General features: G+C 34.2%; 1 protein-coding gene across 3 annotated transcripts in view; it reads right to left on the bottom strand.

Moving 5' to 3' along the window:
• FAT3 (FAT atypical cadherin 3) overlaps window positions 1-17,882 on the bottom strand; it is a 537,424-nt gene that overhangs the window by 475,468 nt on the left and 44,074 nt on the right. The gene's annotated exons all lie outside the window — the stretch shown is intronic.

The following is a 17,882-nucleotide window of genomic DNA, read 5'->3' as shown; positions in this document are numbered from 1 at the left end:
AGCATCAGCAATATGAAGAACAATGTGCAAGATGGAGAAGATTCAAAATTTAGATAAACAATATGTATAATAATATATATTACATAGGAAAACATACCCAATATTGAAAACACCCAATATGTGCTCCCAAAATACTGCCAACAAAATCTAATGCAGGCAATATAATCAAACTTCCTTGCCATAAGATTTAATTTTATTCATTGAAACTGATATTTGGCTTAAGTCCCCAAGACTGGAATTCAAGGAAAAGGCAGCATGGGAGTCATATTTTTGTTTATTGTTTATTTTGCCTGATTTTAGCAGCTGAGGCTATCATAGGTCAATGAGCAAAATGAGGACCTGGAATGTCTGACATGTTGCTGGTTGCAGTTGGAATCAGTGCCAGAAGCTAATACAAGGAATTATTTAGTCAATGATTCACTGCACACCCTTCCCCCTTACCCCTATCAGCTGCTAAACTACCAGCCAATGCTTATCAAATGCACAGATTGGCAGCGGACACAAAGTCAGTGTATTGTGCTACAGCAAGGAATAAAAGTCCCCTTAAGGAAGAAGTAGACCATCTTTCTTTCTTTCTTTTTTTTTTTTAAATAACTTTTTATTGATAGAACCCATGCCAGGGTAATTTTTTACAGCATTATCCCTTGCATTCACTTCTGTTCCGATTTTTCCCCTCCTTCCCTCCACCCCCTCCCCCAGATAGCAAGCAATCCTTTACATATTGAATAGGTTACAGTATATCCTGGATACAATATATGTGTGCAGAACCGAACAGTTCTCTTGTTGCACAGGGAGAATTGAATTCAGAAGGCATAAATAATCCGGGAGGAAAAACAAAAATGCAAGCAGTTTATATTCATCTTCCAGTGTTCTTTCTTTGGATATAGCTGCTTCTGCCCATCTTTGATCAATTGAAACTGAATTAGTTCTCTTTATCGAAGAGATTCACTTCCATCAGAATACATCCTCATACAGTATCATTGTTGAGGTATATAATGATCTCTTAGTTCTGCTCATTTTCCTTAGCATCAGTTCATGTAAATCTCGCCAGTCCTCTCTGTATTCATCCTGCTGGTCATTCCTTACAGAACAATAATATTCCATAACATTCATATACCACAATTTACTCAACCATTCTCCAATTGATGGACATCCTTTCATTTTCCAGCTTCTAGCCACTACAAACAGTGCTGCCACAAACATTTTGGCACATACAGGTCCCTTTCCTTTCTTTAGTATCTCTTTGGGGTATAAGCCCAGTAGAAACACTGCTGGATCAAAGGGTATGCACAGTTTGATAACTTTTTGAGCATAGTTCCAAATTGCTCTCCAGAATGGCTGGATGTGTTCACAATTCCACCAACAATGTATCAGTGTCCCTGTTTTCCCACATCCCCTCCAACATTCTGCATTGTCTTTCCCTGTCACTCTAGCCAATCTGACAGGTATGTAGTGGTATCTCAGAATTGTTTTAATTTGCATTTCTCTGATTAATAATGATTTGGAGCATATTTTCATATGTCTATAAATAGTTTCAATTTCTTCGTCTGAGAATTGTAGACCATCTTTCTCTTGAATTTCCAAACCTACTCAATCAAGTCACCTTGTATGAGTATTTACTCAGTTTATCAGGAAACTAGTTGGGGCAATGACTAAAATATTGGGCCTGGGAGGAGAAAAACCTGAGTTCAAATCCATCCTCAGACATTAGCTGTTAGACTTTGAGCAAGTGACTGAACTTGTCTAGGTTTCCTCATGTGAAAAATAGGGATAATAATGGCACCCACTTTTCAGAATTGTTATAAGGATTAAATGAGATAATCATTGTAAAGCACTTTACACAGTGTCTGGTACATAGAAAGCATTACATAAATGTTAGCTAGTATTATTATCTAGACTCAGACAATTACTAGTTATGGGACTCTAGAGCAAGTCACTTAAATGCTCTTTGCCTCAGTTTCTTCATCAGTAAAATGAAGATCAAATGAGTTAATATGTGGAAAATACTGAACAAGGTGCTGATACACTATAGCTACTTAATTATTACTTCTTTCCTCCCTTTCAATGCTGTGTGCGCAACACTGAATCTTCAGAGCCTAGGATCACAGTCAACAGAAATTTTCATTGTAATCTCAATGCATACTGAAATTAATCCCTAAACGCTACACAGGCAAAGATATAATTCCTGCTTGAAGATTTCCAATGAGAGAAAAATCTGACCTTCCAAGGTAGATCATTTTACCTCTATATAGCTCTAATGTTAGAGTGATTTTCTTGATATCTGGTCTACTAAATTTGCCTCTTAATAACTTATAACTATTATTCCTGGATCATCTAGGAACAAACAAAACAATGTATTAGTCCCTCTTACACATGAGAATCTTTCAAATATTTGAAGATAACTATCATATCCCACTGTGCCTCTCACTTTTTTTATCCCATGCTCCTTAAGTTTATCATAGTCTTCGTAAACCCTTCCCCAAGAATGGGTTAAATTATGAGCTGAAGAGTTGTTCTGAGGATCAAATAAGATAATATTTGTATTGTACTTAGTAGAGTTCCTAATATGTAGTAGCCATTGTGTAAATAATTCTTCCCTTCCCTCCTTCTTCTGGGGCACTGCATTTCTGCTTGGATTCTACATCATAGGAGGAAAAGTGATGAGAGGAATTTCATGATATGAAACTGATTAGGAAAAATGAATATATGAAAATATATGTTATTAAGAAAAGCTTCAGGAGGTGGGGATATTTAGATTGGTAAAGAGAAGACTTAAAGGGGACAAGACACCTATTCCTATTCCTATACATGAAGGGTTTTAACCCCAAAGGTACACTGTGTGACTCCAAAAAGCAGACCAAGGATTAATGACAAAAAGTGACATGGAGACAGATTTTAACTCAATACATGGAAGAACTTTCAAATAATTAAAGCTGTAGAAAATGGAATAAGTTGCTTAATGAAGCAGCAAGTTCTCCATCACAGGAAGTGTTCACAGAGAGAGGTTGAGAGGATCACTCTTCAGAAACATTCGGGGAGAGGATAGATTAGACATTCTCTATAGTTCTTCCTAAATCAAGAGTTCCAGTATGATTCTGAGATATTTTCAGCCATAAAAGCAAAATCCCTACATGAAGGCAACACTGCTATATAACAATTACAAATGAAAGATCCCTTTCAAATGTGTTTTATTTCCTATCAATATTCCCATTTTAGCCAATATCTAATCCATACAATTTTCTCCTTTTTTACCCCTAATCAAGTATTGCACAACTTAATCTGACTTGCTTAGTAGAGAAAACAATACACTAACACAATTTAACAGTAAAGAAATTATGTCCATTCCACCGCACACGAATCTATTAAGGGTCTAGAAGCTCTGCCTGAAGATGGCAAAACACAAAATGAAAAACACTGAGCTAGTTTTGCTCTAGGAATAACAAACAACAACAACAAAAATCACAACAGTAGCAGCAACACCCATAGCTACAGTAGCAAAGAGTGACTATGCCTCAAGCATTACCCTGTAATCAAAACTAGCTTATAAGTATGAAATACAGTCATTATCTTATGGAACTGATCTAATGTTGTACTCAATGCCCTAAATGAAGGGTTTCTCTTGAATACCAAATACATGGACTTGGACAAAAAAATGATAATAATTTGACAGCCCTTTAAAGTAGTGATTTTTCTCCCTCTTTCCTGTCACATTAAATAACACCAAATGACAAACGCTCTATACAGACTGAATGAATGAAGATGCATTTGCTGAGTGGAGGAAATCCTGCCGACAGAATGCAGTGGGAGTCTGGTATTAGCTCATTAGACAGGCTAAGCGGCCCCAGCTCACAAACAGCATAGTTAACTATCATCTACAAAGGCATTCGAATGCAGCTGCCATCCTGAGAAATTGAATTCTCTTCTTTTCGTGCAAGGAAAGGAGGAAAAGGAGCAGAGGCCTCTTTGAAGAGTCCTGTGGCTCAAGGCTACACATGTGTATATAAATATATTAAGTCTATATGTCCCATCTTGTTATTAATTTGGGTTACTAAAGAAAGCAAATAGAGCATGGTGACATTTATTAACTTCTGCATTAAAATCCATGAAGGAAAATGACATAGAACATTTGACCAGACCTTCATTTTCAAATACCAAAGAGAATAGAAAGAAAAGTGAGCAGGAAAAGAATATTTTCCCATGAAACTGATTTATAGCCAAAGAAATAAAAACAACAGTCCTATACATAATGTTTAATTCATTAACAGTTGACAGGATTATTAAAGGAAAATATCTAAGAAGAGGCATAATTTTTTAAATGGAATCCTATTAGAACATATTCCACTTTATTCTTCCATCAAGCTGAGGCCTTAAGAAAATCTTATAATTTGTAAAGAGTGTAACTAGGGTCATCATTTCTTCACATTAATGAAATAAAAAGTGTTCCTTAGCTTCAATATACCACAATTTCAATGACAGTTAAAATGTTTTGGTTAATTTCTATATAGTTTCTAAAGTATATCATTATCCTTCATTAAAATAAATACCTAATGCATTCCAAAATCTAGTCCATAATTCTGGAGTCTTCCTAAAGAATTATCACTGCATTTTGTATAGGAAAGATATTATCAAAGATGTATTTGCAATATGGTAAGATGCCTTTTTTCTGACTAGGTAAAGGAAAGGTCAAGACTGACCAGTGAGGAAAATTGAGGGGTTCTTTTCTTTTTAGAACTTTTATTGCCCCCCTATTGAAAATATTCGTGTCTATGAAATAAGCAATACATCAGGAAGCTCCCCATAATGAAGCAAGAATTAATGCCCTCTTATTATGAAGAACTACCCAATCTACTACTTAACAGACAGCAACAGCTATTATTAATTGGCATCAGATGAATGTGAAGAAGAATCCATTTATGACCTAGAAAGTCATGAAATTTTGCATAATTATACACTCTCTTGTTTGGGAGATTTTTTTTCCTGTTATTAAATTAGGAGTCTACTTTAGACTTCAATCTCACCATTTCTGACTAACAATCAAGAGTATTTCCTTCTAAATCAATCCTTGAAAATATATGCAAACTAATGCAGAAGCACCTTCTAAAGCTTATTATTAAATGGGTTAAAAAACTGAACTGGAAAATAAGCCAATGGATATATGCAGGATTGCTTTGCGAAAATAAGGCACTAGCTCTTGTGACAAGCACAAGAATTGGAATAGCAGGTAAAGATGTTTAGTTTATTGGTTTACCTTCTATACATCAATTCAAATCTTATGTGAAAGGCATTATACATGGTAATAGGATAGAAAGAGAAAAAGAAAAGTTTATATCCTGAAGTTTAAAGTATGAAGCTCAGTGCTTAGAAATTTCAACACTTTCTCAAAATTTTAAAAGGATCACCTCCAATTTCAAAGCTAGGAGTAGTGAATAGAAGACTGGATTCAAGATTTCACTCAGTTCAAATCCAACCCTCACTAGCTGTTTGACTCTGGGCAACTGATATAACTTGTGTATGCCTCAACATCCTCATTACAAAGGAAAATAATAGCATATCTCAAAGGGTTATTGTGAAAGTCAAATCAGTTTATATAGATTATATAATTTCACAAATTTTATATAAAGGTTTATATAAATTCTAGTTTGAATTATTATGATGATGATTGTATACTTAATATTGGACACTAACTCACTCCATACTCCCTAAGGTAACTGAGGAAGGCACTGTAATACAGTGTAAGGAGTGATAGCTCTCAAGTTAAAAGACTAATTAAATGATCTAAAGTTCTACTAGTCCTACCTGTGGTTGAACAATAATTTCATCAACATCATATAACTTGATAAATGTTCAATGCTCTACCTTAAAAGATTTCTAGGAAGAGAGAAACTGCAACTTTCCCAGGTTTCATTTAGCTTTCCTCTAATTGTTATTTTCCCATTATCATTAATCTCTGATCATTAATTCTCAGTGTGACTTTTGAATGAGTTACATAAACTTTGTGGACATCAACTTGTTCATCTTTAAAATGATAAGGGAGGAGATGGCATCAAAGGATTACATTTGTCATTGGAGCTCTTGGCCAATGAAATCAATTCTCTCTCCCAGAAATCAAGAATCACTCAACTGAAATCTACTATGAGCTGAATGCTTCTAACTGCTAGAACCTGAGCAACTTTGAAGCCCTCCTGTTGTGTAAAATCAATAGCCCTTTTGGAGGGGAAATCACACCTCAGTCTCCAAATATTTATGTAATTTCTTTCTTTTTCTTTCTTTCTTTCTTTTTTTTTAGTGTTACCTTCAGTCAAAAAACAGTTACTTACAAATGAATTGAATTACACATCATGCTTGTAGCTCTCTGAAGGCTTCACCATAAGCATCTACCATTTTGGTCCCTTCAGACTTTGTTCCTATAAATTAATTTCTCTAATTTTTAATAATAAAAGATCTTTCTCTGACTGCTTGAAAAATTATACTGTTCCTATATAAGTGAGGCCTAAATTGATATTTTATGAGTTTTTATATTATAAATCATTGATTTCTGCCCAAATATTCATACACATATACTAGTAGTCTATTTTAAAACAAGATTCTTTTGTTCCTCTTTAGCTATCAATTATCTTTTTTTACCAGCCACATCTTACACCAATTAATAATTAGCATAAATCTTTTCCTCCACATGAAAATGTGTTCTAGCCTTCTCATCATTAAGTTGCTGTATATACTATGAATGAGTTCCTAAATATCACCTGATTCCCATATTTAGTCTGTACCCACAAAAGGGGAACTTGAAAAGTAAATAACTAAGCATTCACACTTTGCCCACCCAAGATTCTCCATTGCTCATTTTTAGGACAAAAAAATTGTTGTTTTAAGAGCTCTCTTATGAATTAGAATGCAATTCCTGGCAACCACCAAGTTCCTTAAAGGGTCAACACGTGTCACCTGAATATTTCTTTATTTTCCCTAGTTGTCATTGATTCTTTCTTTCTGTCATCACAGACACAGGGAGGATTTCAAATTTCAGTAGTTTAGTACGAGAAAATATGGAACTCACGAGTCAATAAAAGTAGGCAGATTTTACTGAAGCTTTCTTTAGCCTTCTAGAAAGTCACAGCTATGGAATCTGTCATTTGAATATCATGAATTTTCACACCCATGCCATGCAAATATGTAACATCAGTATCACCCCAAGGGGACACCTCATCACATCTATGAAACACCAATGTCATGACAATTGCATGGCAACGTCTCACAAAACTCTCTCTAATATTGTACAAATATCATGTAACATCAACATTATATGCCATTGTCATACAAACATGCCCAAACCAAACACATGTTAATTGCACATACATTTCACATAAAGGGCAAGTTAAAGGACTAATTAAATGATACCCAGTGTCTTACAGACCCCACAAATCAACCATCATGTCAATTACATGTCACATAAACAAGCCATTCCTGCAAAACACGATATTGCATTTAAACACCATGAGAAATTTCATACCAATGTCACACCAATTACATGTCAACCACACAAAACACACCAATTACATGCACATAAGCAAGCTGTTGCTGCAAAACACTATATTGCAATTAAATACCATGGCAAATTGCATACCAATGTCACATCAATTACATGTCGGTGCCATGAAATCATGCCAATTACATGTCACACAAAACAAGCTGTTGCTGCAAAACACTACATTACAATTAAACACCATGGCAAATTTCATGCCAATCACATGTCAACCACACAAAACATGCCAATTACATGTTACACAAACAAGCCACTGCTATAAGACACTATTTTACAATTAAACAACACAACAAAATACACACCAGTATCATGCCAATTGCATGTCAATGGCACAAGCATTGCAATTATGTCAGATAAACAAGCCATTGCTGCAGAACCCTATATCGCAATTAAACACCACACTAAACTGCATGTCAATGTCATGCCAATTACATGTCAATAGCACAAAATATGTCAATTCATGCCACCATTATTACCTTGAAATTGAAGCTCATACCAACTATATGCCAATGTCACACAAATATTACATTGAAATTAAACATCACCCCAACTCCACTGATAGCACGCAAATATTACATAAAAATTGAACATCATACTACTACACACCAACATCACATTGAAATTAAACATCACATCAACTAAGCCACCATCATTCCAATTACACACCAATGTCACATGAAAAACACAGTAAATGCATATCAATGCCATACAAACACCACAAAATTATACCAATTATGTGACATCACACAAATATTATTGCAATGTTATGCCAATTACTGCCAACATCTCACAGACATACCAATAACATCCAGTTTCAGGCAAATGTTACATTGAAATTAAATATCATCCTAATTAAATGACAATGTTATGCCAATCACATGCTAATGCCATGGCAACAACATGCCAATTACATGTCAACGTCACAACATTGCCTCCAAATTAACCATCATGGCAATTGCACACCAATATTGCACACTGATGTCACAAAATATCATGACAAATTACAAGCCAATGTAATGAAACATTACAATATAAATTATGCTAATTATACACAAACACCATGCCAATTACAAGCCAATATCCTATAACCATCCTTCCTATTACAAACCAATCTCATGAAATTTTTCCAACCAATTACAAATTAATGTCATATCAATATCACGACATGGCTTATATTCCTCTGTCATAGCTCTATCACGACTATGTCACAACACTGTCACAACTCACCATGGCTCTCTCACTCCAGTTTAACAATATGTCATGACTATTTTGTGCCTCTGTTGTGGATATGCTGGAGGATAATGTCAGGGGAGAAATTCCAAGTATTTTCATTTCAACGAAATAAATGATTTTCAACCTCTGATGAAAACACCAGAATGTAGAAATTCCAAAACATAGGAGTCAAAAGAAACTTACACACAAGCAAATAACCGCAAGGAACTAATGGAGGATAAACTGCCTATAGTCTTATATGGGAAGATGGTACGTGTCTCATTTTTGCCATAGGAATCATCCTCGGTTTTTGTTGCCTCCTGATCAACCAGCCATCAGATCTGTGGCAAAGATCTGGGATGGAGGGGGTTCAACATTGTAAGCACAATAAAAGTCAACAGTGGGGCAAACAAAAGCTAATATAAGCAAATAAAGCTAAATAATTGTCATAATTGTCAGAGGCAAGATCAATACTGGGGACAGTGTGGTAAAATTCAATAGTTTAAATCCTAGTCTTCCCTCTTTGGGTAAGTACAACTTTCTAAGCTGAAGTTTCCTCCTTTACAACTAAAACCAGATGACCTCAGAAGTCCCTTTGGGTTACAGAGATATAAGTATTTGATTTCATTGTTAGTAAAACCAGATACTTGTTGCAGTTTTCTGAAATCAAACTGAGAGCAAGAATCAGAATCACAAAAGGGATTAATATTCATTAGACAAGCAAAACACAGAGTAGAAAGGGTAGAGGTAGGCTTTATCTGTAAAAAGTATTCAAAAATGTTTTTTTAAAAAAATTAAATTTGTATTGATGGTTTATATTTTCACCACTGTTTTACCTGAGTAGTAAAAACCTAGAAATACTCTGTAAATCCCAAAACTGAGCAAGAGCTGAATAAGTTATGGGTGATGATGTAATGGCCTATATGAAGAATACAAAATACATTATTAGGAATAATGCAAGGTGACATGCACAGAATAAGAAAACATGGATGGCTTTGATTTTAAGAAGCTAAGACTATGTATGAACTGAGTAAGTAGATTAAATACATTAATGTAATAACAAAATTTATATTATTATTTTCCTCCTTAAAATAAATTTTAATTTGATGGTGCTTTTAGGTTATTTACTTCATAGTGAGTTTGATTTTTAAAAATTAGTACCTATTATGAATCTTAGTATTTAAAATAATGAAAAATAGAGTAAATAAATACATAAGAATCTGTTTTTCAGGCAAACTTTTCATTTTGTTACTATACTGATATTAGCTAAAGGCCCAGAAATAATAGAATTAAGATAATAATCACAATACTCCATTTTCTAAGTATACTGAAACAAGTAAAGCAGTTGGCAACCAAAGCCAAATTAACCAAGATATTGCTGTAAAACTAAAATTTTGCTCTAAAATTGTTGGCTATTAAAAAAATGGGAAAATGGAATCCTTTTTCCTCTGGATCACATCAGGCTACCATTAAAAAGAATAAATGGAGACAAAAATCTACCAAGCTTATTCCCTTAAGATAAGAGGTAGTGACCAAAGGGTTCTGGGAAAGTAAATAAAGAAAGATACAGAAGGGTTCTAAAAATTAAGACTCACTGGCAAGATAGATATAAAAAAATGGCAATGTAATTAAATAGAGTAGCTGGTGACACATGATTTGTATGACTAGCCATGCATCACTTAAGACAGAAAACAAGAACAGCTTTTGGCAGGTAGTTAGGGGAAAGATTCACTCCAAATCATTTCGCATAAGCAGAAATTGTTGAACACAGCCAAAACTTCAAAAGAATCCTATGGTGAGGTGTTAATGATCCCAGGGATACTTTCTGGAAAGTGAGAAAAATCAGTGCAATAGAAAAGAGAATCTTAAGGGACTCTGGATATGTTAACAGCAGAACGCAGAAGATTGCTTAATATTCTTACGCAATTAAATTAATTCCCTTTAAGCTTCCATTACCCCACTATAAAACAAGTTCATTTCATCCTCTGGAACTTACCTTTTTAATGGCAAATGGACTACCTGATATCTGAACTCTAAAAATCTCAGGTTTTTTGTTTGTTTTAAACAAAAACCAAATAGAGATGAATGCTGTAAATTGTTTATACCTTCCAACAGTCTGGTCCTCAAATTATTTATGAAAAAAGTAAGTAAGTATCTTTCAAAACATCCATAATCATAAGGCCCATTAAGTGAAAATAACTGCATTATTACCACCTCTCATTTACTTAAAAATATATAGCTAATAAATGTATCATAGAAAAAATTGTTTATGTTATAATTAGAAAGGGGAGAGTGAGAATGAGGAAAGCTGGTTGCTTTTGCCTGATTTACTAGGTTCTAAACTGCATCTACTTACTAAATAAATAGACTTTTCACACAGGGCTAAGAAAAGAAGAGCTTATCCACTGTCACACTTCAAAAATGCCTGTATTTTTGGCTACTATGGTTCAAGCCCAACCATACTGAATGAGTATCACTCTCCTATGTTTTCCAATGGTCAATTAGTCAAATCATTCTATAATCTGGCTTTAAATAATGCCTGATAAAATAGAATTGGGCCATCATCAGTCATCTCAACTTATGTATTGCCACTGGACTCTAATAACTCTGGAGAAGAAAATAAGGCTGATGACTTTGCATAGATCCAATTCATTTGCAAGTCAAGACATCTTCCTCTTGATGTCACTGGTCCCTTTTGAGAATACAAAACAAACAACAATAAAGTCCCCAAATTGATAAGTTCAGAGAGTTATTTTAGTGTTTGCATATATGCACAGACAATCATATACAAGATAAATGTATATGTATGTATATATGGATACAAACATGTATCTATCCCCAGATAACTGGATCATATAGAGCAAAGCTTCTTAAATTCTGGGTCATGACCCCACACGGGTCAAGTAACTGAATATAGGGGCTGCAAAAATTATTATTTTTATCAGTAAATATTTTTGATTTGTATGCTTATTTTGTATACCTATGTACCCAGAGCCGTATAAAAATTTCTCAGGCAAAATGACTGGAAAAAGTTTAAAAAGGACTGATATAGAGGAAGAATGAGGAGAGAATGATTCTGGTGGTGGATTAAATCCAAATACTTTAAGAGGAAGATGGGAGTGATAATCAAAAATTAGGCTGAAATGAAAGGATAGATATCCCCTACACAAGATGACAATTTTAAAATGTAATGTGTATTTTATTGTTCTTTTACGTGTTTTCTTAAACGTATTCAAGTTAGATTTTAATCTTGATTAAAGTTTTAATTTTCCTTCAATTAGATTTAAATTGAATCTAACTTTTAATTTTAATTACAAAGTAATGCCACATTTGGCAGTGTTGCAGGTCACAAATCTGACAACAAAACCACAGTTTCTATTGGTTATACTTGTGAAAAGAGAAGTAACATAGCTCAATCATCCTCTGTTCCCCTTCCTTAAAAAATAAAAATGAACTTTCCTCTGAAAACTTTGTCAACTCAGGTTTAAATCAATGCATCTCATGATGAGATTCTGCCACCACAAGAAGGTCCAAATCTAATGATATCTCCTACAAAAAAGCTTTTCCTAACCCATTCTCATATCGCAGTTGGAAGTGATCTCTTCTTAGACACTGAATGTCCATAGCTGTTCATTTGTTCTACTCTCACAAAATCTTTGTGCATATATCTTTCTTTCATATCTCACCAGATCCTAAAAGCTTTTATGACTAGTAACTATGATGCTTTATCCTTAGATCCTTTGCAGGCCCATGTATACTAGCAGCTTCAAAAATGTTTTGCAAAATCAGAGAATGTTAGTATTAGAAACTGCGAGTGTCTCTAGTGAAATTTCTCTATCTGAGAAGAAGTGGGCCATAAGGAATAGACTACCAGACTTAGGAAATTCTGTGTTTGAATCTTGACTCTGACATTTAATTTTCCTTATTTGTAAATAGAAATTATTTCATATATAATATCCACTTCTTGGAATTTTTGTGAATATCAAATGAGATCATCTGCGTAGATAGCATTCTGTAATCATTAGCTCACCATCCAGTCAGCTTATGTTACTTCACAGGTAAAATTACTTTAGGGGCCAAGTCAGGGCTTGAATACAGATCTTCTGGTTCCAAAATAAGAATCTGTTGTAGTTCTTACTTAAGAGGGTTAAAATAATTTTGTTTGTTGGCTTTTATGACTGGCCTGTAGGGTTCCTTCTAACACTAAGATCCTCTGATTCTAGGATGGGATGGAAAATTATAATTCAATGGGTTTAGCTCCTAATTTAAGGGGGGGAAAGATCTGGTTATTTTTTGAGAATTTAAATAAACAGAAATACATTATTACTGAATGTAAATTAAGAAGGGGAAAATTTATCTACTATTATTTATTTAGAGAAAACATTCAATGGAAAGCCAGAATTAATTTGTCATTGGAATAATTTTTTGTTTAATTGCCCCCACATCTAGTAACACAATTCATAATTCAGTCTCCTCTTCATTATCTATGAATGGCTTATCCGAATTATGGTTTGTATTCAATACATTTATTTTCAAGTGTATTTTTTCATTAAAGCATCAATATAAGATAAACACTATGCACCACACACTACCAAAAGTATATTATCAAAAAGTGTATTACCAAAAGTGTAGTACACCGAAAGTGTATTATCATGAAAGCTTGAACCAGGAAGAAACCTAAGATTAAGTCTCAGTTTTCTAGAGCTAACTATGAAGCTAAGAAAAGTGGAATGATCTTGAAGGGCACAAACAACATGGCGCCATGACTAAGATCTCCTCTTACAAGGTTTCTGTACAAAAGAAACAGAAAATTCAGACCCTATAATTGAGTATCTTGAAAGCAAGTTGGGAAGACAAATGAGAAACATCTAAAATAGCTGGAAAAATTGTAATATAATGCAAAGAATACTTGACCTTACGTCAGAAGTGGTGGGTTCTAGACTCAACTCTGCCACTTACTGGAAGTTAGGAGGCGATGAGTTATAGTTCGGTGACTTTGGGCAAATGACTTATCTTTGGAGCTTAAGTTCTCTGCTCTAAGAAATATGGATGGCAATCTCACATTGCCCAAAGGAGTAAATTAACACTACCCATAGTATTAAGTGAGATGATGCAGAGGAGTATTATTATATAAAGCATATCATGAATACATGGGGCTTCTATATAACTAAAGCACAATAATAATACACAGGGGACAAATCAATAAGCACTCACTTATTGAGTTCCTATTATGTACCATGATTTTTGCCAAGTTCTGGGGATACAATAACTAAAATGAAACTATTCCTGCCCTGGAGAAGACAGCATTCTAAAAAGGTGGAATGTTAATATATAGTTTTTATGAAATAAATATTAAAAAAAGATGAGAGAATAATATGGACAGAGGCAACAAACTCATGGATGGATAAGAAAAGATTTCTTCAGTGTTGATCCTAAAGGTAACTAGAGCCTCTTATTTAATAGCTTGTGGTACTGAGTTTAATGAGGCTTCCAGAGGTGAATAAGTGACAACCTGATTTTAGATTAGGATACAGATAAAATTATTCTTTCCATAATTAATATCTAATTAAATAGTTAATTAGAAGAGATAGGAAGCTGCCTCAAAGCTACTTACAATGCCTCTTTTTCATAAAAGCAAGACAGTAAAGCACTTCACCCTTTGACTGTCTGTACTTGATCTATGATGCTCAACTGCTAAAGGATGTGAGGATGCGGGTATTACTGCTGATGAGAACATATGGTTTTGATGGTTTGGCAGGCAAGTTTCAGGCTGATGAGACGTGAGGAGTCAGCAGATGCTACCATCGTAGAGACATCCAAATGGTGGTGTAATTACCACCTTGGCGCTTCAGTACCACCCTTTTCACTGTGGTGACAGCGATGCATTTCAAGGTATGGCTGTGGCAGAACCTGCCTCCTTTTCATCACTTAAGTGAGTCTCTCCTTCAAAGGTGTGTAGAGAAATGTGAAAGTAAGTCATCCATAGAATTTAAAGCCAACTGGAAAAGGGAAATGGATTTGAAGAGCTATCTGCATTTTTAACTTACTTAAATTAACTTTGACATTTGGGTTCTATTCAGAAAACAGGAAATCACCACCAGCTTTGCACAGAGTTAACAATGGCTGGGGAAAAAAAGCCTGCCGATGAGCTGGCTGGTGATGGGCTCAGGGCCTACTGGTCTCCCTAGCAGCCTGGGCCTCTGCCAGGCTCTAATAGCTCCTTATCTAACTACAGGACAGCCTGCAGCTTGCTCAGACTCATTTGTGCTATTAGTCTCCATCTTTACACCTGGGAAAATTCAGTTCATCTCATCCCAGAGGAAACAGTTGAAGCAACAAAGAGGGGAATAATGGTATTCAATTGAGAAATCTAATTTGTTTTCTATGGGTCAAACCATAAGACTCTCATACTACTGCTAATTTTTGATTATTGCTCTCTTCTACGATATCAACTGGTAATGGGAATGGACAGCACACTTACTATCTCATCCTTTACTCTGCCAAATATTTCTATACTAAGGGAAAGTATTTGATTTTAGTAAAGAAAGCTATTAGAAAAAATAACCAATGTGAAGCAAATGTGAATAGATAACCAACTCAAAATAGACAAACAACTTTAAAAATTAAAAAAGAAGAAATGCTAAATTGTCTGCCACAGCCATCTCCATGATCCTCATTCATCATTAATGGAATGAAAAATAGGTAAACTAATGAGCTGACAGAATACAGATTTGAAGCACTCATTAATAATATGAATCCAGAGCCATACTTTAAAAAATAACTTACCCTGAACATCAGGATTAAATTAATCTGAGATAGAAGCATGATGAATCATTATGCACAGATACTTTAGAAATGCATCAACTCAGTAACATAGATGCTAGGACAGTCACTTTTGCCCAAGAGCCTAAGGCCAGAGTTAATGGGGTATTAATACATACATCCTAATTTTATACAGAATACTTCCTATGTAGCCTGTGGAAGAGAGGGATGGGAAGAGCAAGAAAGACTTTTTGTATGTGTCTTTGGAAGATGAATTAACACTGAACAATATCCACAAAATACTGAGTAAACTAGAAGATATTCAGTGGACCTGTTACAAAAAATACCAAACAAAAACAAAACAAACACACAATGAAAAGATATAACTAAAGATGACAAACTTACTTAAACAGAAAAAAAAAGACTTTAAAGGCCAGGAAGTTCAATATCTTTATTTTACAGGAAAATAATTAAGAAATTTGACAACAGTCATGTAGCCACCAAGTGTCTGATACAGGATGTGTCTGATTCAGGATTTGAACACATCTTCCTAACTTCAAAGAAGTCAGAAATGTAATATCCAATATGCTATAGGTTTCATATAAAAATTCTACCTATTGAGAAGTTATGAATATCATCCGGGCTGATGGAGGTCAGATTCATCAAAGTATATTTGCAAGGTTGCAGAATATAGAAATATCTTGTATGTTAAAAATGATATCTTGACTTTAAAGATAAATATATTTCTGATAATTCAGATATAAAGCCAATAATATTATATGTCCACTATCGGCAGATCATACAATATCAATAGTCTTTCTAACAGTGACAATGGACTTAGACACTCTCTTTTTGGATATACCTCTCAAATCAAGCACACATATTTTCCTGAAAACTATCTGGAAAAGATGAGGTACTAAAGTCATGAAAGAGAACATGGCTAACTGCCCCACCAAGGGATAGAAAGTATGATCTTAGTTTTACTAGGGTGATGTTCTTATGAAGCTCATTAATTAATGTGAATTAGAGCAAGGAATAATCTACCTATCAGATCTGGGGAGAAGAGAGGAATTTATGGTCAAAGAAGAACTAGAAAATATTATAAATGCAAAAATGGATACTTTTGATTGAATTAAATTTAAAGATTTGCACAAACAAAGCCAATGCAGTCAAGATCAAAACAGAAGCAGAAAGCTGAGGGAAAATTTTATAGGCAGTGGTTCTGATAAAGGTCTCACTTATTAAATATATAATTATATAATAAGTGACTCAAATCTATAAGAATACAAGTCATCCTTAACTGATAACTGGTCAAAAGATATTCAAAGGAATAAATTAAAGCCATTTGTAGTCATATAAAAAAAACTCTAAATCACTAGAAAAATGAAAATTAAGCCAATTCTGAAGTACTACCTCATATCTCTCAGATTGGCTGAGATGACTGGAAAAGATAATGATAAATGCTGGAGGGAATGTGGAAAAACTGAGATAATTAATGCGTTGCTGGTGGAGTTGTGAAATGATCCAGCCATTCCAGAGAACAATCCTAAAAATATTAAATCTTTCTTTGAACCCAGCCAAAACACAAATCAATGCTAATTAATTACTAATTAGACTATTTTCTAAGTTTCCAACATGCCCCTACTTTTTAGTTTTACTCTAATTTATTTTGCATGCTATTAGCAGCATAATCTTCCTAAAATACTAAGTTTATTACATCTTTCTAATAATTATTTTTGGCTTCTTTTTCTAGTGGCAAAACCTGGAAACTGACTGAGTGAATGCCAATCAATTGGATAGTGACTAAACAAATTATGGTAAATTAATGTTATGGAATATGATTGTTCTGTAAGAAATGATCAGCAGAATGAATACAAAGAGGCCTGGGAAGACTTACAAGAACTGATGCTAAATGAAATGAGCAGGACCAGGAGATCATTGTGCACAGCAATAATAAGATTATACGATGATCAATTCTGATGGATGTGGCTCTTTTCAACAATGACATGTTTGAGGTTAGTTATAATGATCTTGTGATTAAAAGAGCCATCCACACTCAGAGAGAAGACTGTGGGAACTGAATATGGTTCATAACATAGCATTTTCACTCTTTTTGTTATTATTTACTTGCATTTTATTTTCTTTCTCATGTTTCCTTTTTGTTCTGTTTTTTCTTATGCTGCAAGATAATTGTATAAATATGTATACATATATTAGATTTAATATATATTTGTAACATGTTTAACATATACTGGTTTACTTGCCATCTAGGGGAGGTGGTGGAGGAAGAGGGGAAATTTGGAACACAAGGTTTTGCAAAAGTCAATGTTGAAAAATTATCCATGCATATGTTTTAAAAATAAAAGCTTTA

Source organism: Antechinus flavipes, chromosome 3 (assembly GCF_016432865.1).
Source record: "Antechinus flavipes isolate AdamAnt ecotype Samford, QLD, Australia chromosome 3, AdamAnt_v2, whole genome shotgun sequence".
In the NCBI taxonomy this organism is placed as follows: domain Eukaryota; kingdom Metazoa; phylum Chordata; class Mammalia; order Dasyuromorphia; family Dasyuridae; genus Antechinus; species Antechinus flavipes.
Note: the sequence above shows the minus strand (reverse complement) of the source record. Positions and strands in the feature narration are given on the sequence as shown.